The sequence below is a fragment of the Chiloscyllium punctatum genome, chromosome 50, assembly GCF_047496795.1.
Source record: "Chiloscyllium punctatum isolate Juve2018m chromosome 50, sChiPun1.3, whole genome shotgun sequence".
Lineage (NCBI taxonomy): Eukaryota > Metazoa > Chordata > Chondrichthyes > Orectolobiformes > Hemiscylliidae > Chiloscyllium > Chiloscyllium punctatum.
Genome location: NC_092788.1, coordinates 23,124,391 through 23,147,907, shown reverse-complemented (window position 1 = coordinate 23,147,907; position 23,517 = coordinate 23,124,391).

Sequence of the window (23,517 nt, the reverse complement as noted above, 5' to 3'; positions counted from 1 at the left end):
GGATTTGGGGTGCAGGTACAAAGATCCCTTAAAATGGTCACCCAAGTGGACAGGGTTGTTAAGAAATCATATGGTCTATTGGCTTTCATTAAACAGGGGTATTGAGTTTAAGAGTCGTGAGATCTTTTTGCAGCTCTAAAAAATTTGGTTAGAATGTACTTGGAATACTGCGTCTAGTTCTGGTCGCCCTAGTATAAGAAAGATGTGGATGTTTTGGAGAGGGTTCAGAGGAGGTTTACCAGGATGCTGCCTGGACCGGAGGGCTTATCTTATAAGGAGAGGTTGACTGAGCTCGGAATTTTTTCATTGGAGAAGAGGTGGAGAAGAGGGGGCCTAATTGAGGTTTACAAGATAATAAGAGGCATAGATAGAGTCGATAGCCAGAGACTATTTCTCAGGGCAGAAATGACTAACGTGAGGGGTCATAGTTTTAAGCTGGTTGGAGGAAAATATAGAGGGGATGTCAGGTGGGTTCTTTACACAGAGAGTTGTGAGAGCATGGAATGCGTTGCCAGCAGCGGTTGTGGAGGGAAGGTCATTGGGGACATTTAAGAGACTGCTGAACATGCATATGGTCACAGAAATTTGAGGGTGCATACATGAGGATCAATGGTCGGCACAACATCGTGGGCTTAACGGCCTGTTCTGTGCTGTACTGTTCTATTTCTATGTTCTATCTAGGTTCTAAATTGCCCATAGTGTTAGATGAAGGGGTAAATGTAGGGGACTGGGTCTTGGTGTGTTGCTCTTTGGCGGGTTGGTGTGGACTTGTTGGGCGAAAGGGCCTGTTTCCACACTGTAAGTAATCTAATCTCAACATCAATGCCACCATTTGGTGACGGAGGATATATATTGTGGATGAGGTGAATGTTTTCTCTCTGAGCAGAGAGCTGCCAGGTGTATCCACGTTTTCTCAGTATAGCAGGATTCCCGATGATGTACATGGCTCTGTGGGCTCCCCATGATAATGAGGGATCGAGAGGAAATGAAGAAACTCTCACTCTGTTAACGTTACAGTGTGCCCATGCACAGGGCGTCCTGTTGGTGTCTACTCACTGTCCTGGCAGATGCCACTGCATCTTCATTCAGAAGCAGTCGGCCATTCCCATCGTCTTTGGATCTCCATTCGGAAAGAAAGGATAGTCTCTCGGTCCTTCATGCCCGGCTAAAAACATCCTCACCCTCACCACTCCGCACCGCCAACTAACCACATCAAAATATCCCGTGTGTACTGAGAGCAATAGGACCATTAGCAATATCAGGGAGCAGACCATCAGGGAGATGGAGCAACACTTCCCATGTCTGAATGGGTTAGAGTAATCCCTCCAGAACACACTGTATCTCTATGTTGAGTAATCCTTCTCCATTTCAGTAACATACTGCCTTCCATTCTTCCTGAAAAAGCTGGCAGCTTATACATTCCGTTATATTCCACTTGGGAAAGTATTATTCATTGACTTTACCTGTCCATATCAATTTGCAGATTCTCCTCATCCTCTTGATAATTTAATGTCTTGCTTACCTGAGTGTCATCACTAAACTTAGTAGCAGTACATCTGTTCTACCGTCCTGATCACTGATATCGATTGTAAACAGTTGAGGACCCAGCACTGGTCACTGTGTGATTCCACTGGTTACGTTCTGTCAAACTGATTAAGACTGATTTATCCAGAGGGCCTGCTTCCTGTTTGATAACCAGTCCTCCCCGTTCCTGTGGAGCACAGTCGAAGGGCTGAATAAGAAAGAGCAACTATCCAGCCCCTCAAGCCTGTTCCGCCATTGAATACAATCATGACTGATGTCATCGCCAGCTCAGGTCCATTCCCCTGCCTGCTCTCCATATCGCTTTATTTATTCAATGTCCCATCATCCCTTGCACACTACGACAGTGAGCTCCACAGATTCACAACCCATTGAGAGAAGTAAGTTCTCGTCACCCCTGTTTTAAATCTGCTCAGCCTAATCCTAAAACTATGATCTCTTGTTCTAGTTTGCCCCAGATGAGGAAATGTCCACTCCACACCGACATTGTCAATCACCTTTAACATCCTTCAGGCCTCAATGAGGTCTCCTCTCATTCTTCCAAACCTAGAGTGCGTCGGCCTGAACTGCTCGAACTTGCTTCAAAAGGCAAATTCATCTCTGGAATCAACCTAATGAACTTGTTCTGAACTGCCTTTGTTGAAACAACGTCCCTCCTGCAGTCAGAACAACAAACCTGAACACAGTATGTCAGTTACAGTCTCGCTAATACCTTGAAGATTTGCAGTAATTCTTCCCTCTATTTATACTCTATACTTTTATAAGTTAATGCTGAAAATGCACTTGCTTTTCCAATTCCCTGCTGTACCTGCATTGAGTTTTCTGTGGTCTGCTCAAGGACACCCAGATGCCTCTGCAAATTAGCACTCTGAAGTTCCTGTACATTTCCATAACATGTTGGATTCCTCTGGGGAATATCCTCGTTAAGTTTTTGCTTCCAGATGTTGGCACATTCATCTAAACTGTTCATGCCCATTTGTAAATGTTCTACATCTTCATTACATCAACCTACTTTTCAACTTGTTTTAATGTCAGCTGAAAATGTGGTTGTGGATGGTAAATTGGCAGGTCATGCGGTGTGAACTCTATGCAACCCCAAAAGCTGCCAACCATTCACGAAACAACCATTCTATCTCTCTGCATTTTGTTGGCTCACCAGCCCTCTATTCCTCCAAAACCCATGTCCTCTTATTTCACAGCTTAATATTTTGTGCAGCGTTTAATCAATGCCTTTTCAAAGTCCAGGTCCTTTACTCCTCCAGGATACCTATTGTCTAACTTTGCATGTTTAAAGAATTCGAGCAAACAAATGCTTAAAAAAATGCTGATTCTGATGTATTCTGGTTTTACTTTGCAAATCCGCTGTTGTTAATTAATTAATAATGGAGTCTCACAATTTCCCTTAATTCCCAACAGTTTGCTCACAACCTTTTATTTACAAGTGAAGATGATTATCCTAATTCCTAACTTTTCGGTACCCTCTACGTTCCCTTTCCCGTGTTCCTCTGAAACAGGTACAAATCTTTAAAAGATCTGCTCCAATTGCTATCTAATAGACATGAGTGTCTGAATGGATTCACTCAGTTCCTGGTTTATATGCTCAACGGGCTGAATGTCCCCATGGTGTTCCTACATTATAGTCTCAGTGGACGGAATGTCCTGATTTACAGATTCAAAATCTGCTTCTCCTCTTCCTGATAATACTTCAGAAGCCTGAGGGATTGTGTTATTTTCCTGTTGCTGTGCAACATTTTGAGGGGCTGAAAGGTCTCTTCATATTCCTTCACAACAGGCTCGAGATACTGAACAATCACCTCCTGCATCCCTGAAAGGGGATTGAAGGAGTGATTAATCTCCTCCTGTTCCCATACAACAGACACATGGGTGAATTACCTCCACCTTTCCATAACAAGTCTCAAATAATGTTATCTCCTTCTTTAATTCTCGTGCTGAATGGCCTCCTGTTATTCTAGTGTACCCATCTCTTCCAGTTCCTGTGTTAGCGAATTGAGGAGGCTGAATGGACTGATCCTGTTGCTGCATAACAGGATACTAACAGATAGACTCGAGGGGCTGATTGGCCTCCTCCTGTAACTGTATATCAGGATTCAGGGGCTGAATAACCTTGTCCTGTTCTGGTTAACAGGGTCGAAGTTCTGAATACCTTTCTGCTGTTCCTATGTTACAGGCTGGAGAAATGGAATTGGCTGTGTAATTGGCTTCTGTTGCTTACTCTTTCCGGTGTTCTATGTAAAAATAAGGTCACTTTTCATACTTGTAAACTCTCATGAGTACTGGATCAACCTAATAATCCTTTCCTTGTAAGTTAACCGCATCATTGCAGGAATTAGTTGAAGGAACCATTTCTGATCTGCTTCCAATATCGCAATATCCTTTCTTCAGTGAGGAGACTAAATCTGTGGACACCACTCTAGATGTGATCTGATTATGATCCTGTACAGCATCAGCAACACTTTCCCAGTCTGCTGTAAGGTTCCCAGCCAGGTTAGAGCACGCTCAGCTGTCTGGGGAATGCATAACATCGTTGAAAGATCATTGTCCTTCTCTACTCCACCAGCATAACGGGAGATCTGGTGAAAATGTCATAATAACACTTGAGAAGAATAAATGACGTGACGAGATTATCTCAACGTCCAAATAGGCCTCACCAAATATCTCACCTGAATCTACCATTAATCTTCCAAGAGGCCACATAACTCAGATTCCACAGAATCTAATAAGGTGAAGCTTAGAAACAACAAGGAGAAGAAAAGATTGATGGAAGTCATATGTCAAAGTGAAAGTTGCAATACAAAAGTTAGGTATGATATAAAACAGGAAATTAGACATCCAGGTTTGTGGGTACTACAGTAATATTGAACAGTTTCAAGCTACATCTTAGATTCTCTGTAATTTCCAAGTTCGCAGCAAGAAACTATCAGGTGTGGATATTCCCCATTCCACACGTGTCCTTGCCTTCACTTTTCCATTAAGTACCGAGAGAAGCGTTTGGTCATCCTAATGTTTCCCACGTGACATAACAGTAACCCACGTGAATAATAATGCTGGAAAAATGGATTTCATTAGGGTATTTGAGATGGTCTCCTTTAACAGTATGTTGAGTACTGAGGTCGAGGTGAGGCTGTTTTGAAAATGATATTATGTGATCAGAAGAACCAATTGAAAACCCTGCTGAAAAGGAGGTTTCGGGAATAGTATTTATAATACAAGGAATTTTATATGACGTCTGAAAGCAAACCAGTTATTTTTGAAACTGTGGTTATAAACCTGAGTATGCGGCTAAAATTAGCTTCACTGAATTGGAAAAGTACATGAAAAGGATTTACTGGAAGACAGGGAATGGTTGTTGTTTAAATAAACACCTTAAAAAGTACAATATGCTCTTGTCCACAGCTCAAATAGCAAAGGGGTAAGGTGACTTAACAATAGTGAACAAATTAATTAAAGATTGCATTAGATCAAAGGAAGCAGCCCAGGAAATTGTCAGATATTGTTGTAAGCCATGGATTCAGAGGCATTTGAGGACAAATGAACTGATAATGAAATAATTTTAAAAATGCAAACTAAAAAGAAACATTAGGATGACCAAACGCTTCTCTCGGTACTTGATGGAAAAGTGAAGGCAAGGACGCGTGTGGAATGGGGAATATCCACACCTGATAGTTTCTTGCTGCGAACTTGGAAATTACAGAGAATCTAAACAGTTACTTTCATGCCAACCTTATTAGAGGCAAGATTAACTGATGGTGAAACTCAGTTTCTGTTGTCCAGTGATTGCCAAAATGAAATGAGATCGCAGTGAAGCTTAGAAAGTTCACACAGAGAGATGGACTGACACAGGGGCATGGAGAAGAGTTGCCAGGCAAGGTTAGGTGGAATCCCAAGATGTTGTCCACGTATATCAATCAGAACAAAATAACCAGGATACAACTAGGGCCCATTAGAGACCAAGGGAGCACTCTGTGTATGAAGCTGGAGAACATTGATCGATTGTTACATAAAGGCTCCATTTCTGTTTTACTCAGAGAAGGAGAATGCAGGGACAGAATTCAAAAAGATGGGTTGGGAAGCTCTTGAACAGACTGATATAAGATGGGAGCAGGGATTGGAGGCTTTGGCTGGTATAAAATTGGAATGATTGCCATGTCTGGATAAGTTGTATTATAGGCTGCTGTTAGAGACAAAGGAGAAAAGGCGCAGACTCAAATTCTTAAGCCAAATCTGGCCACAGGGAAGTTGGAGTTGCCAGATGACAGGAGAACAACGAATATAGTCCCACTTTACAGGAAGGAGGGTGAAAATAGACTGACTGTTAACCAGTCAGTTTTAGATCCGTGTTAGGGCAAGCACTGAAGCAAATAAGAAAGGAGAAAATTTAACTCTATTTGCAGAGGCAAGGTTTGATCAGGGGGAGTCAGCATGACATCATAGCAGGGAAGTCATACCAAGTGAATGTTATTGTCTGTTTTCGAGCATGTTGATCTTATGGGTTTTCAGCAAGAGCTTTGACAGAGCCCCATACGTGAAACTGATAACAAAAAGCCATGATATCAAGGGTAACTTAGTGAGTTACATCAAACATTGTCTTATTCGCAGGAGACAGAGGGTGGTGGAGGAAGGCTATTTGTGTGACTGGAGACCAGTGTCCCCTGATGTACCACAGGGATCAGAGCAGTGTATCTTATTATTTGTGGTATTCATAAATTTGAATGTGTTAGCGGGTGGTGGGGGGGGGGGCGGTGATGGTGAGGGAGTGTGCTAATTAAGTTTGTATTTGGCACAAATATTGGCCGGGTGGTTGGCAGTGAGGAGGAAGACCTTATGTTACAGGAAGATACAGATGGAATGATCAGATAATCAGATGCAATGTAACCCTAATAAACATGTGGTGATGCACTTTGGAAGTAGGAACTAAAAATCGGGGTATACAATGAATGCCAGCACACTAAGAAGCTGAGAGGGTGTTCCTCCACAAATCCCTGAATGTGACGGCACAGGGTTATAGTTTAGGGGAAAAAATAAGGACTGCAGATGTTTGAGATCAGAATAAAGAAGTGTAGTTCTTGTAAAGCACAGTCGGTCAAGCAGCATGCAAGGAGCAGAAGAGTCGATGTTTTGATCATAGGTTTTTTATCAGGATTGGTGGCCACATTCCTGATGAAAAGCATACTCTCAAAAAGTCGACTTTCCTGCTGCTCGGATGCTGGCTGATCTGCTGTGCTTTTCCAGCAATATACTTTTTGACTGAGGTTAATACGTTAGTTAATAAGGCAGAGGGAACGGTAGGCAGAGCCTTCATTCACCGATGTATCGATTGTCAGAGCTATACAAGTCTATGGTTAGGCCATGTTAGAACACTGTACGTAGTTCTGGGAGCCATATTGCAGGAAGGATGTGATTGTAGTGGAGGGGCGCAGAGTAGATTCACCAGGATGCTCCCTGGGATGGAGCATATCAGCTACGGAGAGAGACTGGATAAGCTCGGGTTGTTTACTTTGGAGCAGAGAAAGTTGAGGGAGAGGTGATTCACAAGGATAAGATTACGAGGGGGATTTCCAGAAAGATTTTTGCTGAAGCCCCAAACCCAGTGGGCAAAATCAAATCTTATGGGATTGTGGCAAATATTTGGACATGGTTACAGAATGGGAAAGCCGACAGTACAGAGTGAGTAAAAGTTTTTGTTTTTGACTTTATGAGCAGGTGTACTTTCCAGGATAAATACAATAAAATACAGTGAAATGCTTTCACTTGTTGCCACAAAGTGGTGCCATTTTGAATAATAGAAGACAGTGGAATAAACAGAGGATACAGCCTGAAGAGAGTTTATGGGTTGTGAGACAGCTCCTCATCATCGACCACTCCTGCAACCCAACCCCTTCATGACAGCTTCATTCCCATCTACACCAGACCCCAGCAACATCGAAGTTTCTGATCCTAAGGCACCATCTTTGCCAGTTGGCAGGTACTTCTCCACCACCAGCTCATTGTCTCTTCTGCCAGGCCATTCAAATGTCAGAAACATGTCTCTTACTGCTGGGCCCACCTCATCGATGTTACCATCATGGCCTTCCACTATGCACTTCACCACAACCAGTGCAGGACCCAACCAACAACATGTCTCCAATCTTCAGGTATCACCTTTTGCTACTGGGCCCGATCTCACTCACGTTGACTCTGCTGATGTTGCAGCTGCCAATTCCAGGTCATGTGCTTGCTCCGGAAAAGTAAGGACTCACTCTCCTCCGCATTGGCCTTAGCTTGAGTTCCAAACGCTGGGTCCAGCATTAGGTCAGTAAATTACAAAAAGAAAAGTGGAGGAGAAAATATGAAAAAGAAAGCAGGTCAGCAAAGAAGCACTTGGACCAGAAAAACAGGAATAAAAGGATCCTTTTATTAGAGATGAAGGCTCGTGGCGTATCTCAGGATTATGTCCTTGGGTCTCAGCTATTCGCAAACACCTCAAACATTTGGTTGACGGAATCAATTGCAATATATCTCAGTCTGCTGTTGGAGAAATGCATTGAGGAGATTCTCGGCCATGGTGAGAATGTGGGAGGCTCACTGTGTTGAATGACCTACTCCATTCCAAACGTTTCTATGTAGTCTGTGGATAAGCACTGTCAATGTTGTCACAAGCTCTCAGATGTTAGGAAGGAGGTCTCTGCAGTGTTGACAGGCCAGTGTTTCCCTTTTCTGATGCAGAAGCTGATGCCCAGTGTTCTGACTGGTTTTATCCTTTAAGACTTCGGAGCAGTTTGATACAATTGTGTGTCTTGTTCGGCCATTTCAAAGACCATTGAAGAGTATATCACATACCTGTGTGTCTGGAGTTACTTTTAGGCCAGACCAGGAAAACACGGGAGATTCACTTCCTGAAAGTACATTGTGGAAGCAAATTGATGTTTATAATTGACACTGGCTTCAAGGTCATTATTACTGACTCAAGATTTTAGATCTCGATATTTTATTAATTGTTATTAACTTCCGCCAACTGCCAGAGCATGAGCCTGGTCTGGATTAGAAATCTAGTGACATTTCCATCTCGACATGGTAACCTGTCGCAAACCACACTGAGCAGTTTATTTCTGTGCTGCTTGACAACTCTGTCAAAAAGAACTCCCAACAATTTGACTGTCATTTTGGAATTGAGGGGGTGATGTTGGTCATACTGTAATTATTCTCCTCTTAAGAGACTTATCATAGCTGTGTAATTTTCCACATTGCTATATAAATGTCAGAGTTGGAACTGGAATGAAACAGCTTCCCCAGGGACACAGCTTGTTGTACATTTCCTTTGTCATATCTACCGTATTCAGATGTTTCTTCATGTCACATAGAGCGAATCAGATTGTTTGAAAACTGCTATCTTTAATTCTGTGGGCATCCTGACGAGGTGAGGTAGATCATTGACTCAATACTTCTGCCTGAGTACGTCGCAGTTAATTACATGCTTGTCTTTTGCACTGATGTGCAGGGCTGTTCCATTATTAACGAGGGGGACATGTGTTGGGTCGTCTCCTGCAGTGAGTTGTTTAATACATTAACGACTGGATCTGGCAGGACTGTAGAGCTTCGAACTGATCTGTTGGTCTTGCAATCATTCCGCCCTCCCTATCAGATGGTAGTTCTGCTGTTTGGAATGTAAACAGTCAAGTGTGGTAGCTCTATGGTTTGCCATCAGTTTTAGGTACACATAGTTCTGCCCTGGCATGTTCACCACACTCGTCGCTGAAGCATAGATTCGCTTATTGGTAATGGTAGACTGAGGGATAATCCCAGGCAAAAAGTGACAGATTATGGTTGAATATAATTTTTCTTCTGTTGCTGTTGAGGTCTACAGCATCACATGGAACACGCAGTTTGAGCTGCAATATCTCCAATACAGTCCTGCTGCCTGTCCCCCAGTCCACACCAAGTCTCACTCACCCATCAGCCATGTACTCCGTGACCCACTCTGGTTTCTGATGTGGCACACTTCCAATGTTATATTCTCATTCTACTGAGGGTCTCTCCATGGTTTTACACTTACAATTTGTCTCATTGCCCAACACCCTTTAACATAATCATCTGAATCCCTTCCTTTCCAGTATGTGCTACCTTCTGTGTTTAGAGTGAATGCGTGTCCCTCTGTTTCTCTCCCTGACTAACAGTAAGAACTCTTTAGTTTCAGTGATGCCAGCTTTATGTTATTTCAGAGACACGGAAATTGTGCATCTTGTGTTATCTTTCACTTCCTGGTATATGCGCTCTCGGTTGAACAGGGCGTTTGAGCCACGTTAACACACGTCTTTGAAACGTGGTGAAAAGCAGAAATTGCGAGAGAAATTAAGCAGGTCTGACAGCATCAGTGGAGTGAAAGCAGACTTAATCATTTGGGTGCACTGACCATTCTTCAAGGCTCACAGGTTTTTTTTGTTCTCGTTTCAGATTTCAAGTATCCATAGTTATTTGTTTAATTGAAAATGTGTTTTTTCCATTTCTGGAGAAACACAGCAGATCTGGCAGCATCTGCAGAGAGAGAGAAACACAGTTAGCATTTCAAGTCCAGTGTGACTCCTCTTCAGAATATTAAAGGATTGGAAAATGGGCTTTTAACTCCCTTGACCGAGGTAGAGGAGCGGTGGCCGGAAACAAGATGGTGTGGAGGAGCAATGCCCCTGACAAATTGAGTTTTATTTCTGGTAAAAGAGAATCAATTGTAAAATGAGTATTAATTAGATTGTGAATGGGGGAAATTGGTTTTTTAATTAAGTGCAAGACCAACGATTCACAAACAGGGCAAGTTCATTGGGAGACCAGGAGAAAGAGTGTGTGAAGAATGGAGAACAGCCATAATGCGGTCAGGCTGTGGAAGTATGGAATTGAATAAAAACTCCTTCAGGATAGAACGTACCAAGGTCTAAAGTGAGGTGTTACTCGAGTTTGAGTTGTGCTTCATTGGAGCATTACAGCAGCACAGGACTGAAATGTTAGCATGACAGCAAGGTACTTTATTGAAATGGAAAGCAATGAGAAGGTCAGGGTTATTCCCACAGACAGAGTGGCAGTGTTCCTCAAACCAGTTTATGTCTGGTCTCCCCAATGTAAAGGAGACTGCATTGTGAGTAGCAATGACAGGAGACTGAATTGAAAGAGTACAAGTGAAATGCTGCTTCATCTGGAAGGTGAAATAACGAATGTGTCCGCGATCTTTTCAAATGTCCAAATTTATTACTTCTTATATGTGGACCACCTAGTTCCACAGCTTGGAGAGAGGAAGTCCTATAGGTGCGGGAGGCCAGAGTTAATAAACTTGGAGCTGGATAAACACAGCAGACCAGAGAGAATCAGAGGAGCAGCAAAGGCACTATTTTGATCTTGGACCTTTCGTCAAGACTGATGAGGAGGAGGGGAGCCCAGAAATGGAGTGATGGGATATGGAGGGGTGGCGGGTAGGTATGGTGGTGGTAGGTACATGCAGGTATGAGGCTACTGTGATTGGTCAATGAGAAGGATGGAGCAGATACAGGTGGGTCTGTTCAGGGAAAAGTGACATGGGATAACGCTGTGGGTGGAGGGCTTTTGAAGCAGCTTCAGTCAATATTGAGGCCATTGGGCGATCATCTTCAAAGGTAAACTCTCAGGTGGTGTTCCTCTGACAGTGGACAGGCTAAGGATGAGCATGTGGGAGTGGGAGTGGAAATCAATATGAATGGTAACTGGAAAGTCGGGTTGTTTGCTTCGTGCAGAGCACTAATATTCCACACAGAGCCTGATCCTGACCAACCGAGCTCGTCTCCAACTCCCACCGTTGTCTCCTCTATGCTGTGGATACGAAAGGAAGACTCATATTCATGGAGCATCGGCTCTCTGCACGCTTTAACAAACTCAGCATTCCAATTGCCATCCATTTCAATCACTCCCCTCCCCTTGCTCATCCAGCAACAGGTCCATCTTTGGCCTCCTCCACTTTTAGAGTGAAGCCAAACAGAAACTCGGGAACACAACTTGATATTCAGCTGGAGACTTTACAGCTCAATGGTGTCAATATTGATTTGACTGGCTTCAAAATTTCTCTACCCACAGCCTTACCCCATGTCCACTTCCCTGACCTGACCAAAGCTGTCCATCTTTCCATTCGTCTATCTGTCGCACCCTTCCCACTGACCAATCACAATAATTCCCTGCCTGCATCCCCCTATCGCCATTCCACCGACCCTTCCCCAACCCCACGGTCCTCCCTCTATTTACTTCCCGGCTCCCCTTTCCCACCCCAATCCTGATGAAGTCTTTCAGCCTGAAACGTTGGCTTTCCTGTTCCTAGGATGCTGTCTCACTTGGTTTGCTTTTTCAGCTTCATATGTATTGGCGATATAGTTGTACATTGAGACCTTATCAGCAACAGATTTTATTGTGCTTTTTATGCATTCCTTGTTGTCTGTTTACTGACAAGCTGATCTCAACATTCTCACTGCAGGATCTAGGAAACAGTCTTTTTGTCACTAATGCTCCTGTCTGCTTCGAACTGATTTCCTTTGTTTTAACTGTACCTTCATCACTGCTGTTCGCAATGGCATTGTAAACGTAACTCTTGTTATGCTGTAGCTTAATCACACAATTTCCAATGTACTTCACAACTTCCTTGTACTTATACTCCACACATTTATTCATAAACCGAAAGATCCAATAAGTCTTTCTATAATTTCCTGTCTTCTGCGACCCTCTCTCCTTAAACAGGGAGGTTATATTTACCAGTCCTTCCTCACTCCAAAGTTTCCTGAAAGATCACCAGCAATGCCTCTACAATCACCTTCGATATCTCTTTAAAACTACGAGCTGTTTCCCAACTGGTCTCGCTGATTCATTCAATTTCACCTTCCCTAGCACCTTCTCCTTACTGAGGTCCGTATACTCACCTCTATACCCTGACTGTCTTGAAGTTCTGGCATTTTCCTGGTGTCTTCCACCGTGAAGACTGATGTAAAGTATCTATTCAATTCCTCTGCCATTCCATTGTTTCCCATAACTACTGAAGCCTCATTTTCCAACAGTCCTTTGTTTGTTTTTTACTCCCTGTCTTCCTTGTTATATATCCAACAATTGCTTTCCATATTCTTTTACACGATTAAGAAGCGTAATATCATATTTCATCCCCTCCTCCCATTTGCTGTTATTAGTTATCCGTGCTCGAATTTGTAGACTTCGTAATCCTTTGGATTCCCAATAATCTTCACCACATTGTGTGTATTTTCTTTTGTTTTTATGCTTTCCCTGAATTCGTTATCACTCGCGGCTGACTTGTCTTCTGCTGAATATTGTTCTTCTTATTTGGGATGAATTTCTGATGTGCTGCTGAATTATCCCCAGAAACTCCTGTCATTGCTGCTTCACCATCTTCCCGTGCTCAGCTTCCCTTCCAACTAACTCTGGCCAACTGCTCCCTCATGTCTTGTAGTTACATTACTCAATTATAAGACATCAGATCCAAATGTGGTCAATAGATGTAAACAGAAGGAAGGAAGTCTGAGGCATGAGATAGAAAGAACGATTGGACGATGTATCAATTAGATTAAAACAGAAACCGAGAGAGAGAGAGAGAGAGAGAGAGAATATAGACATGGAGATATAAAAATAGAGAAGTCTACATGACTGATAGATATAGATGTACTTCTGTACTTGGTTTGACAATTCCTGTGTGTTGTGGTCCTTTGTACAGTGTCTGTGCAACAGATTAATATGTTGAAATGTGGGTCTGATGCCAGAACTTTATCTCCATCAATATGACAGGCAACAGCTGTTGACAGAACCCAGCAGGGCAATGTATATTTTTCCGGGTAGAAAATTGATTAAAGGAAATAAATTGGAACATAAGAAGCAGGAATTTATAACATACATCCTGATAAGAATTAGAGATTAAGTCTGGGAATGCAGGGAAGAGGCAGGAGGCAGAGTGTACGTTGAAAGAAGGGGAACAGAGCATCTCAGCTGAAGACTAAATAACATGTTAACGTTTTATAAATTTTGTACATCACATGCATCATTTTTATTAAATATGTCTCTCTTGTTCATTCTGAATATGGTACACACATACGAACAGTCTTATGTATCTGCACGCACACATGCACACACACACACACTTCCACACACACCCACAACACAGACACACTCACTCACACACACAGACACCCTCACACACACAGACACACGCACAGACACCCACACACACAGACGCGCACTCACACATAGAGACACACATGCAAACACCCACACACACTCTCACACACAGAGACACACACACACGCACTCATACACACAGACACACACACTCACTCACGCACAGACACACACAGACACACACGCACTCACACACACACAGATAGACACACACACACACAGGCACACCCACACACTGATCAATCATTGTTCAGCCATTCCATTTCAAATTATCCTGTTTTAATTACATTGTCACTTGTAATTGCTTCATCCGAATATATTCGGTTTCTTTCTCTACATTTGATTTTATTCTGTCTGTCAAGAAGACATTGGGGACTTGGGGGATGTAACTTTATTCCTCATCAGTCTCCACAGTCACTGTCTTCTGTTTCTTAGCCCATGGAAAATACATACTGTGTCTGACCCTTGAATCCCGATAAACAGGTCACTTTTTTAGATTACATACAGTATGGAAACAGGCCCTTTGGCCCAACAAGTCCACATTGACCGTCCGAAGAGTAACCCACCCAGACCCATTCCCCTACCCTGTATTCACCCCTGACACTATGGGCAATTTAGCATGGCTAATTCACCTCACCTGCATATGTTTGGAATGTGGGAGGAAACCGTAGCACCCGGAGAAAACCCACGCAGACACGGCGACAATGTGCAAACGCCACACAGACAGTTGGTCAATGCTGTTCAGTAAACAAGACATGTACTTTTGTGCTAAGGCTACATCAAATGTAAAAAAAAAGGCAAACAAACTGTGCAATAAGATGTTTCCACCTTTGCAAGGAAATTATTGAATTACATTGTGTAAACGATAATTAACTGATAAAAATTATGAGAGTATAATCCAGCGAAATACGTAGCACAGCGAGAGAATAACAAGCAATTACATTTCAACTTGAGGGTTCTGGACTAACATTTATTATGTCCAGAAAAAAGATGGTAATTTAATGAGAAATTGCATTTTCCCCATTTTATGTAATTCCCAATAGTTCACATTTCAGTGTGGAGACACCATGTTGGTTGAGAGGGAGCTCCAGGCTCTGAATGAATTCTCACTGTCTCAATGTGCAGCTGGTGTGTGTCTCTGCACTGTTCATAAATCTATCAGCAGCCTTAATGCCTTACTCCTGAAATAGTTTGCCATTCCCACCAGCTTCTGACATCTATAGGAGTACAATAATGTCTTCTCGGAGATAAATGGCATTTCCTTGAGACTTGACACAAACCATTCACTTTTCCTCCTCACGTTCAGCAAACCAAGTTAAAGTGACACATATGTACCACGAGCAAAGGAACCAGGAGGAACAACATAGAGCAGTCTATTTGTGTAGACTCTGCTTCACTCTTTGTCATGGTGGGGCATCAAAGACATCTTCCTATTTCTGTACACATGGTTTGATAGGCTGAATGGCCACGTCCTGGTCATCTGAAAGCAGCTCAAGGACCTGACTTGGCGACTCCGGTTCCTGTTTAACATTTTGATGTGCTGACTACACTCCTTCACTCCTTGTGTAATAGGCAGGAGGGTCTGAATGGGCTATCCCTATTCTTATCCAATAGTTTCAATGGATTCAATAGCGTTCTTGTATTCTGTTGAAACCACGTTTCAGGCAGAAGCTTATGCTCAGAAACGGCGATTCTCCTGCTCCTCGGATGTTGCCTGACCTGCTGTGCTTTTACAGCGCTACACTCTCGATTCTTCAGTCAGTGAATGGTCTCCTCTGTTTCCGTGCACCAGGTTATCGGAATAAATGAACTCCAAATGCTCCTGCCTTGCAGTTTTGAGGAACTGAATGGAACATAGGAACATAGGACTGAGGACACTTTAAGCCCTCTCAACTAGGCAGTAAGGTCGTGGCTGATCTGGATGTGTTCTCAACCCCACTCCCATATCTGTAGTTCTTTGTCCTTTACTGTCCAATATCTAAATGCTTTGACGAAATGCAAACACACAGGCACCACAAACTTCTGGGGAAGAGCATTCCCACTCAAACAACCCTTTGTGAAATTCTCCTCTTCCGTGTTCAGACTGGGGCTGGATGGACCACTGTTTCATTTTCTAGTCCCGTTCCTCCATTGATCATGATAAATTTTAAATGTAACTCGGTTGGTGATATGACCAATGATATAGGTCTCAGACTAGGTCAGGTTCTTTGCTGGGGACAAGTCAGCTCGATATCTTACATTTGCTAAAATAATTCATCAAAGCAAAGTTAATCAAAGCTAATATGGAAAAATAAATAGCAAACAGTTTGGACAAATACGTACATTAATATTTATCTTTGAACGCATACTGAGATGCAGTCTGTGCATACACACAGACACACACACTAAGACATACACAGTGTCTCACCCACGCAAGTGCACACAGACACACACATACACATACCTAAATACAAGCAGGAAAAAAAGCTGCAAAATATCAGCTTGAAAGAGCTTTGGCCAAGCATTAGTTAAACTCAAGAGAAAAGTAAAATAATTAAATGTTGTTCTGCTCACACAAGCAGGATTTATTCCTGTAACGGTTGGATTTGGCTGAATTACCTTTGATTTTAGGCAGTGGGGAGATGCCAATGATTCCTCAATAGTAATCCTACATGAATGATAAAGATGACTGAACGGTTTTCACCTCTCATACATTGCTGCGAGAAGGAACAAGGAAAGATAGGTAGCAATAAGCAGTGGCTTCTCCAGAATGTTGCATTTTCTCCATCTCGGAGCAGAAATATACAATAATGTTATCTCAACAGCAAACTGGACCACGTGAGGCCTCCTTGAACATTCTCGGAACTGTAGGACTATGTCCCTGTTCTCTGCTCCATGTAGGAGTTTTAATGAAGTTATGTTTGTATGTGTCCTCATATTTTTGTCCAATAAAATCATGTCTTCATAGTATTTGTTTTCTTATACTATGAAAAGAGTATATAACATATACATGTTGTTTTCTTAAATTTGAATCCTCAGTTCGAGACTCATATACCAGAGAAAATGTCCATAGGCAATGCATCAGATACACTCTCATCAATATCTTATACAGTTCAATACGAACGCCTCTCATTCTCAATCCTGAAGTGCTCTCGCCTTATAGAGGTTTAAAACATCATGAGGAGAAAAGAAATGGTGAAGATCCAAGAACATTTTCCTAGCTTAGGGCAGACCACAATTAGAGCACATAAATTGAAGGTGAAGGGAGAAACATATAAAAGGGACAAAAGTGGTAACTTTTCACAGAGTGTATAGAATGAACTGCCAGAGGAAATGTTGGAGGCAGGGACAGCTACAGCATTTTTAGCCATTTGAATGAAGCCATTTGAGTGAACACGAAGGTTTTATGGGATATGGGCCAAGTGCTGGCAAATGGAACTTGATTAATTTAGGACATCTGGTCGGCATGGACATGGTGCAGTGAAGATTCTGTTTCCGTGCTGTATGACAGGATAAGGCTTTCTCTCCAGGAGCAAGTGCAGTGAAACATATTCGCAAAATCTTCTAAAGCTATTGAGTATATTTATTTTTCAGTTTATGGAATCATCACTGCCTACAGTACATCAGATGTTGACTCAGAAATCCTCTGTACAGATGCAGTAAAACATCCTGATAGCCTTTTCATGAAGTAATCATTCAATCTACCTTCCTAATTACTTGCTGCATCTGCATACTAACCCCGTGTGATGTATGTACCCTGATGAACAAATGCCTTTGTACAACTGAGTTTTGTGATCTCTCTTCTTTGAATTAGATTACTGTTGTTTTCCCCTTCTGCCATAGCCCAAACTTCGGTACCCCATGTTATCCTGTTTCTGCTGAAGGTTTGCACACTAACCTTCCCTGTCTATATCACATTACAGACTCTCTACCTCCACTGACATCTTATCGAATCTTAGTGGTTGAGCCAATTGATTTCCATCCAATCAGTTCCCACACGCAAATTATTGACAGATTCTAAATAGCTTTTGATGTTGCATTGATCTCTGAGGCACTTCACCAAGTTAAAGATTTCCAACCCGAAAATACACATTTCTCCCGACTATCTATTTCCTCAAAGTTACCCAGGACTCCCCTGTTCCTGTGTAGCAATCTAGAAAGTAGGTGTGACCTCTTCTTGCGTTGCGTAATGTACTGAAATGGCTGAAGAGCTTCATCCTATTTCTTTATAATTACTTAGAGGTGCTGATCGATCCTGAATGGCTGAATGCGATCTTCCTCACCTTCTGTAACAGCATCGCGGGGTTGAGTGAGTGAACAATACATGAAGCAAGAGCATCAGGTGGCCATTCAGCCCCTCGAGCCTGCTGTACAATTCTGAATGCTCATTGTTGATGTGATGGTAACTAAGCATCCCTTTCCTGTCTGTTCCCAACAATCATTGATTCTCCTGTTCATCAACGATCTATATAACTCCTCCTTGAGTGTTTTCATTAACACAGTCTTCACTGATCCTTGGGCATGAGAAGACCACATACCATACAATCCTAAAGAAAAAGGAACATCCCTTTCCCAGTCTGAAATAGGAATGCCCTTATTCTCAAAATGAGTTCCCCTCAAACCAATCATTATTCTTTTGACACAACGGTTAGGAACAGATATAGACCATTCAGCCCCTCAAACCTCCCCAAATTTCCATTAACCCTCAACAATCAAATACTGATCAGATTAACCTCCACTGAAGTTAAAGGAATTCCAGGTACAATATTTTCACAAGATTTCAAGAAATTAGAACAGCGAACATTGAACAGTACAGCATAGTAAGAGTCCTTCAGCCCTCAATGGTGTGGCGACCTTTTATCCGACTCTAAGATTAAACTAAACTGTAGAGCCTTCATCCTATTATCATCATTGTGCTTATCCAAGAGTGGCTTGAATGTCCCTAATGTAGCTAATTCTACGACCACTGCTGGCAGTGCATTCCATGCAGCTATCACTACGTGTGTAAACAACCTGCCTCTTGACATCTCCCAAAACCCTCCTCCAATCACATTAAAATTATGTTTTCCTCGTGTTAGCCATTTCTACCCTATGAAAAAGAATCTACTAATCCATTCTATCTGTGCCTCGCATCATCTTGCACACCTCTATCAAGTCACCGTTCATCCTTCTTTACTCTAATGAGAAAAGCTAAAGCTCCCTCAAACCTTCTTCATAAGACATGCCCTATAGGACAGGCAACGTGCTGGGAACTCCCGTCTGCACCCTCTCTAAAACTTCCACATCCTTCCTTGAATGGGGCGAACAGAACTCAACACAATATTCCAAGTGTGGTCTAACCAGGCCTCTATGGAGCTGCAGCATAACCTCGCAGCTCGAAAATCAATCCCCCAGCTTATGAAAGCCAACACATCATACACATTCTTACCTTGAGGGCTTTGGCAACTTTGAGGAATCTACAGATGTGGACCCCAACATCCCTTTGTTCCTCCACACTGCCAAGAAGCCTACCTTTAACCCTGCAATCTGTATTCAAATTCAGCCTTTGAAAGCTCTCTCCTGAATATGAGAAAATAGACCAGAATCAGGCCACTTAGCCCATTGGATGTGCTGTGCCATTGGATTACAGCTGAACTGTTCCTCACCTACATTCTCCTGCCTTCGCCAAATGATCACTGATTCCCAAATTAATGAAAAGCTTATTCAACTCTATCTTAAAGAAACTGTGTGCAGGAGTGTGTGTGTTTGTTTGTGTGTCCATATCTGTATGTATATGTGTTGTGTGTTTAACGTGTCTGTGTATGTTTGTGTGTATCTCCGTGAGATGATGTCCTGCAGTTTTTTGGGGTAAAAACATTGAAATTGAGATCAACCCCTCACCACTCCCCCCCCCCCCCACACCTCTACGTCTGTCCCTGTTTAGTTTATAGTTATGCAATGCCACCTTCTGCTAGCCTCCCCATGCCTTTGCACTAGTGTCAGTTTTTTTTTGTTTCTTTCAGAGTACATCAAATACTGTCAATCTTTCACATTGCATGGCTGTTTGGTTTTTCAAATAACGTCTTTGGAAGCACAGAGCAGTTTCGTCTGATACCTAACGATATCGTTCCTGAGATATTACCACTATCACTGTGTCCATTTCAGGATTTTCAATCTTTTCTCATTTATAATTTGTAGGAGTATATTATAAAACATGTCAAAATAATGAACGTGAAATACTTTCATTGCATTGACTTACAAATTGTTCCGTCAATCTTGCTTGGATGCATTTGCGAGAGAAATACACTTTGATTTGCGCACTCTGTGTCATGAATAATCTTCAAAGACAAATCACTTCCACACTGCAGAGCGACCATAGACATAACTTTACATGAACATTCTCCACTCTAAGGGTCCTCAGTACGAATACAATCCTCCATATACCAAACTGTGATTGTGTGCATGTGCAGATGGTTCTGTCATTTTCGACGGCGCTATGAGCTGCCTCCCTCCCCCTCCCTCCCAGACTGAATTCCTGATGGTTGTCACCCTGCGGTGCTGTCAACGCAGAGGAGTGTGAAGGCCAGCAGAGAGGGACATTGCATCACTTTAAACACCAGAGAGGCTGACAGATCCACTGTGCACATGGACACACAGATACACACAGAGACGAATACAGGCACGCAGACAAAATGCAGAGATGAAAACAGACACGCAAATACACAAAGAGACAAATACAGACACACAGAGATGAATACAGATGCACAGGCGCACCCAGAGATGAATACATACGTGCAGCGACACACAGAAACAAATACAGGCACACAGATACACACAGAGACAAATACAGACAGGAAGATACACACAGAGACAAATATAGACACGCAGATACACACAACGACAAATAGACTCACACAGGTGCCCACAGGGATGAATACAGACGCAAGGATACACACAGAGATGAACACAGACACACAGAGACCAACACAGACCCGCAGCTACACACAGAGACGAATACAGACACACAGATACTCACACATGAACACAGGCATGCAGATAGACATAGAGACGAATACACACACACAGATACAGACATGAATGCAAACACGCAGATGCACACAGAGACAGATGCAGACACGCAGATACACACAGAGACACGCAGATAGACAGAGAGACGGATAGAGGCACACAGATACACGTAAGAAGAATACAGACATGCAGATATCAACAGAGACAAACGCAAACATGCAGATACACACAGAGACGAATAGAGTCACACAGATGCCCACAGAGACGAATAAAGACACACGGATACACAGAAAGACAAATATAGACACGCAGATACACACAGAGATGAATAAAGTCACACAGATAACAACAGAGACGAATACAAATACACGTATACACACAGAGTTGAATACAGATAAACTGATATACACAGAGACAAAAACAGACATGCTGATACACACAGAGATACACAGATGCACACAGAGACGAATAGAGACACACAGATACACGCAGAGATGGATACAGACACGCGGATACACACAGAGTTGAATACCGACAGTCTGGTGCACACAGAGATGAATACAGACATGCAGCTGCACACAGACATAAATACAGGCATGCAGATACACACAGAGACAAATACAGACATGCAGATACACACAGAGACAAATACAGACATGCAGATACACACAGAGACAAATACAGACATGCAGATAGACACAGCGATGAATGCAGAAACGCAGATACACACAGTGAAAAAATCAGACATGCAGAGACACACAGAGATGAATATAGATGCACAGACACACACGGAGACTGATGCAATAGCACATATACAGACACACATGGACAAATTCTTGAAGAAGGGCTCATGCCCTAAACATCGATTCCCCTGCTCCTTGGATGCTGCCTGACCTGCTGCGCTTTTCCAGCAACACATTTTCAGCACACATAGACAAATGCCGATACACAGATGCACATGCGCACACAGATACCCAGTCATCAATACAGACGCACTACACCCAGTGCCACACCGACGTTTAAATAGACATTGGGAATCTGCCAGTGTTTACTTTTCACGTGGTGACTTTCTCAATATTTCACTCACTCTGTGTGGCTTGTGTCGACCTTTCTGCTGTTCCATAGATAATCCTCTGCATTCTCTCTATAGCTTCCACCTCTTTCCTTTAATGAGGTGACTAGAACACGGTATTACAAGTGTGGTGTTATGACACGGCGATGAAACATGCTGTGAATGAAACCAAACACTCAGAAAAGCTCACCTCGCTCATAATCTGTTAAAGTCGAGTGACAGAGAGCTCACAAATTCCGCTACTTAACAGGAAATAATATCAATGTATCCCTTAATTCTAAAAGTGAACATTGAACAACAACAGTTATTCCCAACTCTAAGTTTCCCTTTCTCTGAACTGTTTGTTATCTTTCTACACCTTTTACAATATAATCTTCCAATTAAAGAAAAACTGTATTACAATTACTTAAACCAGACAGTAGCTGTAGTCTCCAATGCCCTCCTTCTTTCCACTGAATATCTCCCTGGGTCATGTTCTGTCTTTTAATGCAAGGATATTTCGTTCAAAAAATGAATCTTACACAGAGAATGTTGTTCATGGCAGACTATCACGATGGTAGTTTACTCTCTGTCTAACTTCCAAAATGCGTGCCTCTTTATTCCCTCAACATCAGCTCATCTCCTTGGTTTGATGTTGACAAAACAATAAATTTAAAATCGATTGGGTTTAGTATAGTGGGACATTATTTAAACTTGGTTGTTTAAATTCGAATAGTTGTTAAAAGAGCAACCAAAGCTCAACATATCCGTTTCACAGCCAGATGTTACATAGTTTCAGTACAGTAAACTCTGAAAATATTAGCTAGTCATATGACAAGTACTTGCAAGCTCTCAATGCAGAACAACATTCAACTTTATCACAGTGGGTTAAACAGTGGGATTATAGAGCTGCAGCATAACCTCATAGCTCTGAAACTGATCTCCCCGGCTGTGAAAGCCAACACATCATATGCTTTCTAAACAACAGCACCAACCTGGATGGTAACTTTGAGGATCTATAGACATGGACCCAAGACCCCGCCGTTCCAGATTTATCTCGATCTGTCACTCATCAGCTCAGTTATGTCAATGTCCTGTTGTAACCTAGAACAGCCCTCCATACTAACCACCAACTCCACCAAAGTTCGTGACATCGGCGAACCTATGAACCCACCATTCCAATTCGTCATCTAGTCTCTTATTAAAAAAATCACAAAGAGCAGAGGTCCCAGAACAGATCACCAAGTTAGTCACCAAACTCCAGGCGGGATCTGTTCCATCTACCACCACCTTCTGTCTTCTGTGGGCCAGCCAATTCTGCATCCAGACATCCAGACCTCGCTGTAAGCCATGCCTCCTTATCTTGTGAATGAGCTTACCGTGGATAACTTTATCAAACGCCTTGTTAAAATGCATATATACCACATCCACTGCTCTAATTCATCAACGTGTTTTGTCACATCCTAAAGGAATTCAATAAGTTCTATGAGGCATGACCTGCTCCTCACAAAGCCATGTTGACCGTCTCTAATCATTTATAATTTTCCAAGTATTCATAAATCCTGTCTCTCAAATCCTGTCCAATACTTTGCCCGTTACTGGTGTAAGACTGGTTGGCCAATAATTCCCAGGATTAACCCTATTCCATTTCTTGAACCAGGCATTAACTTTTGCCAGCCTCCTGTCATCTGGCACGACTCCAGTGTACAGTGAGAATGCAAATATCATTGCAAAATGCGCAGCTTCCTGTAGTATCCTAGGGC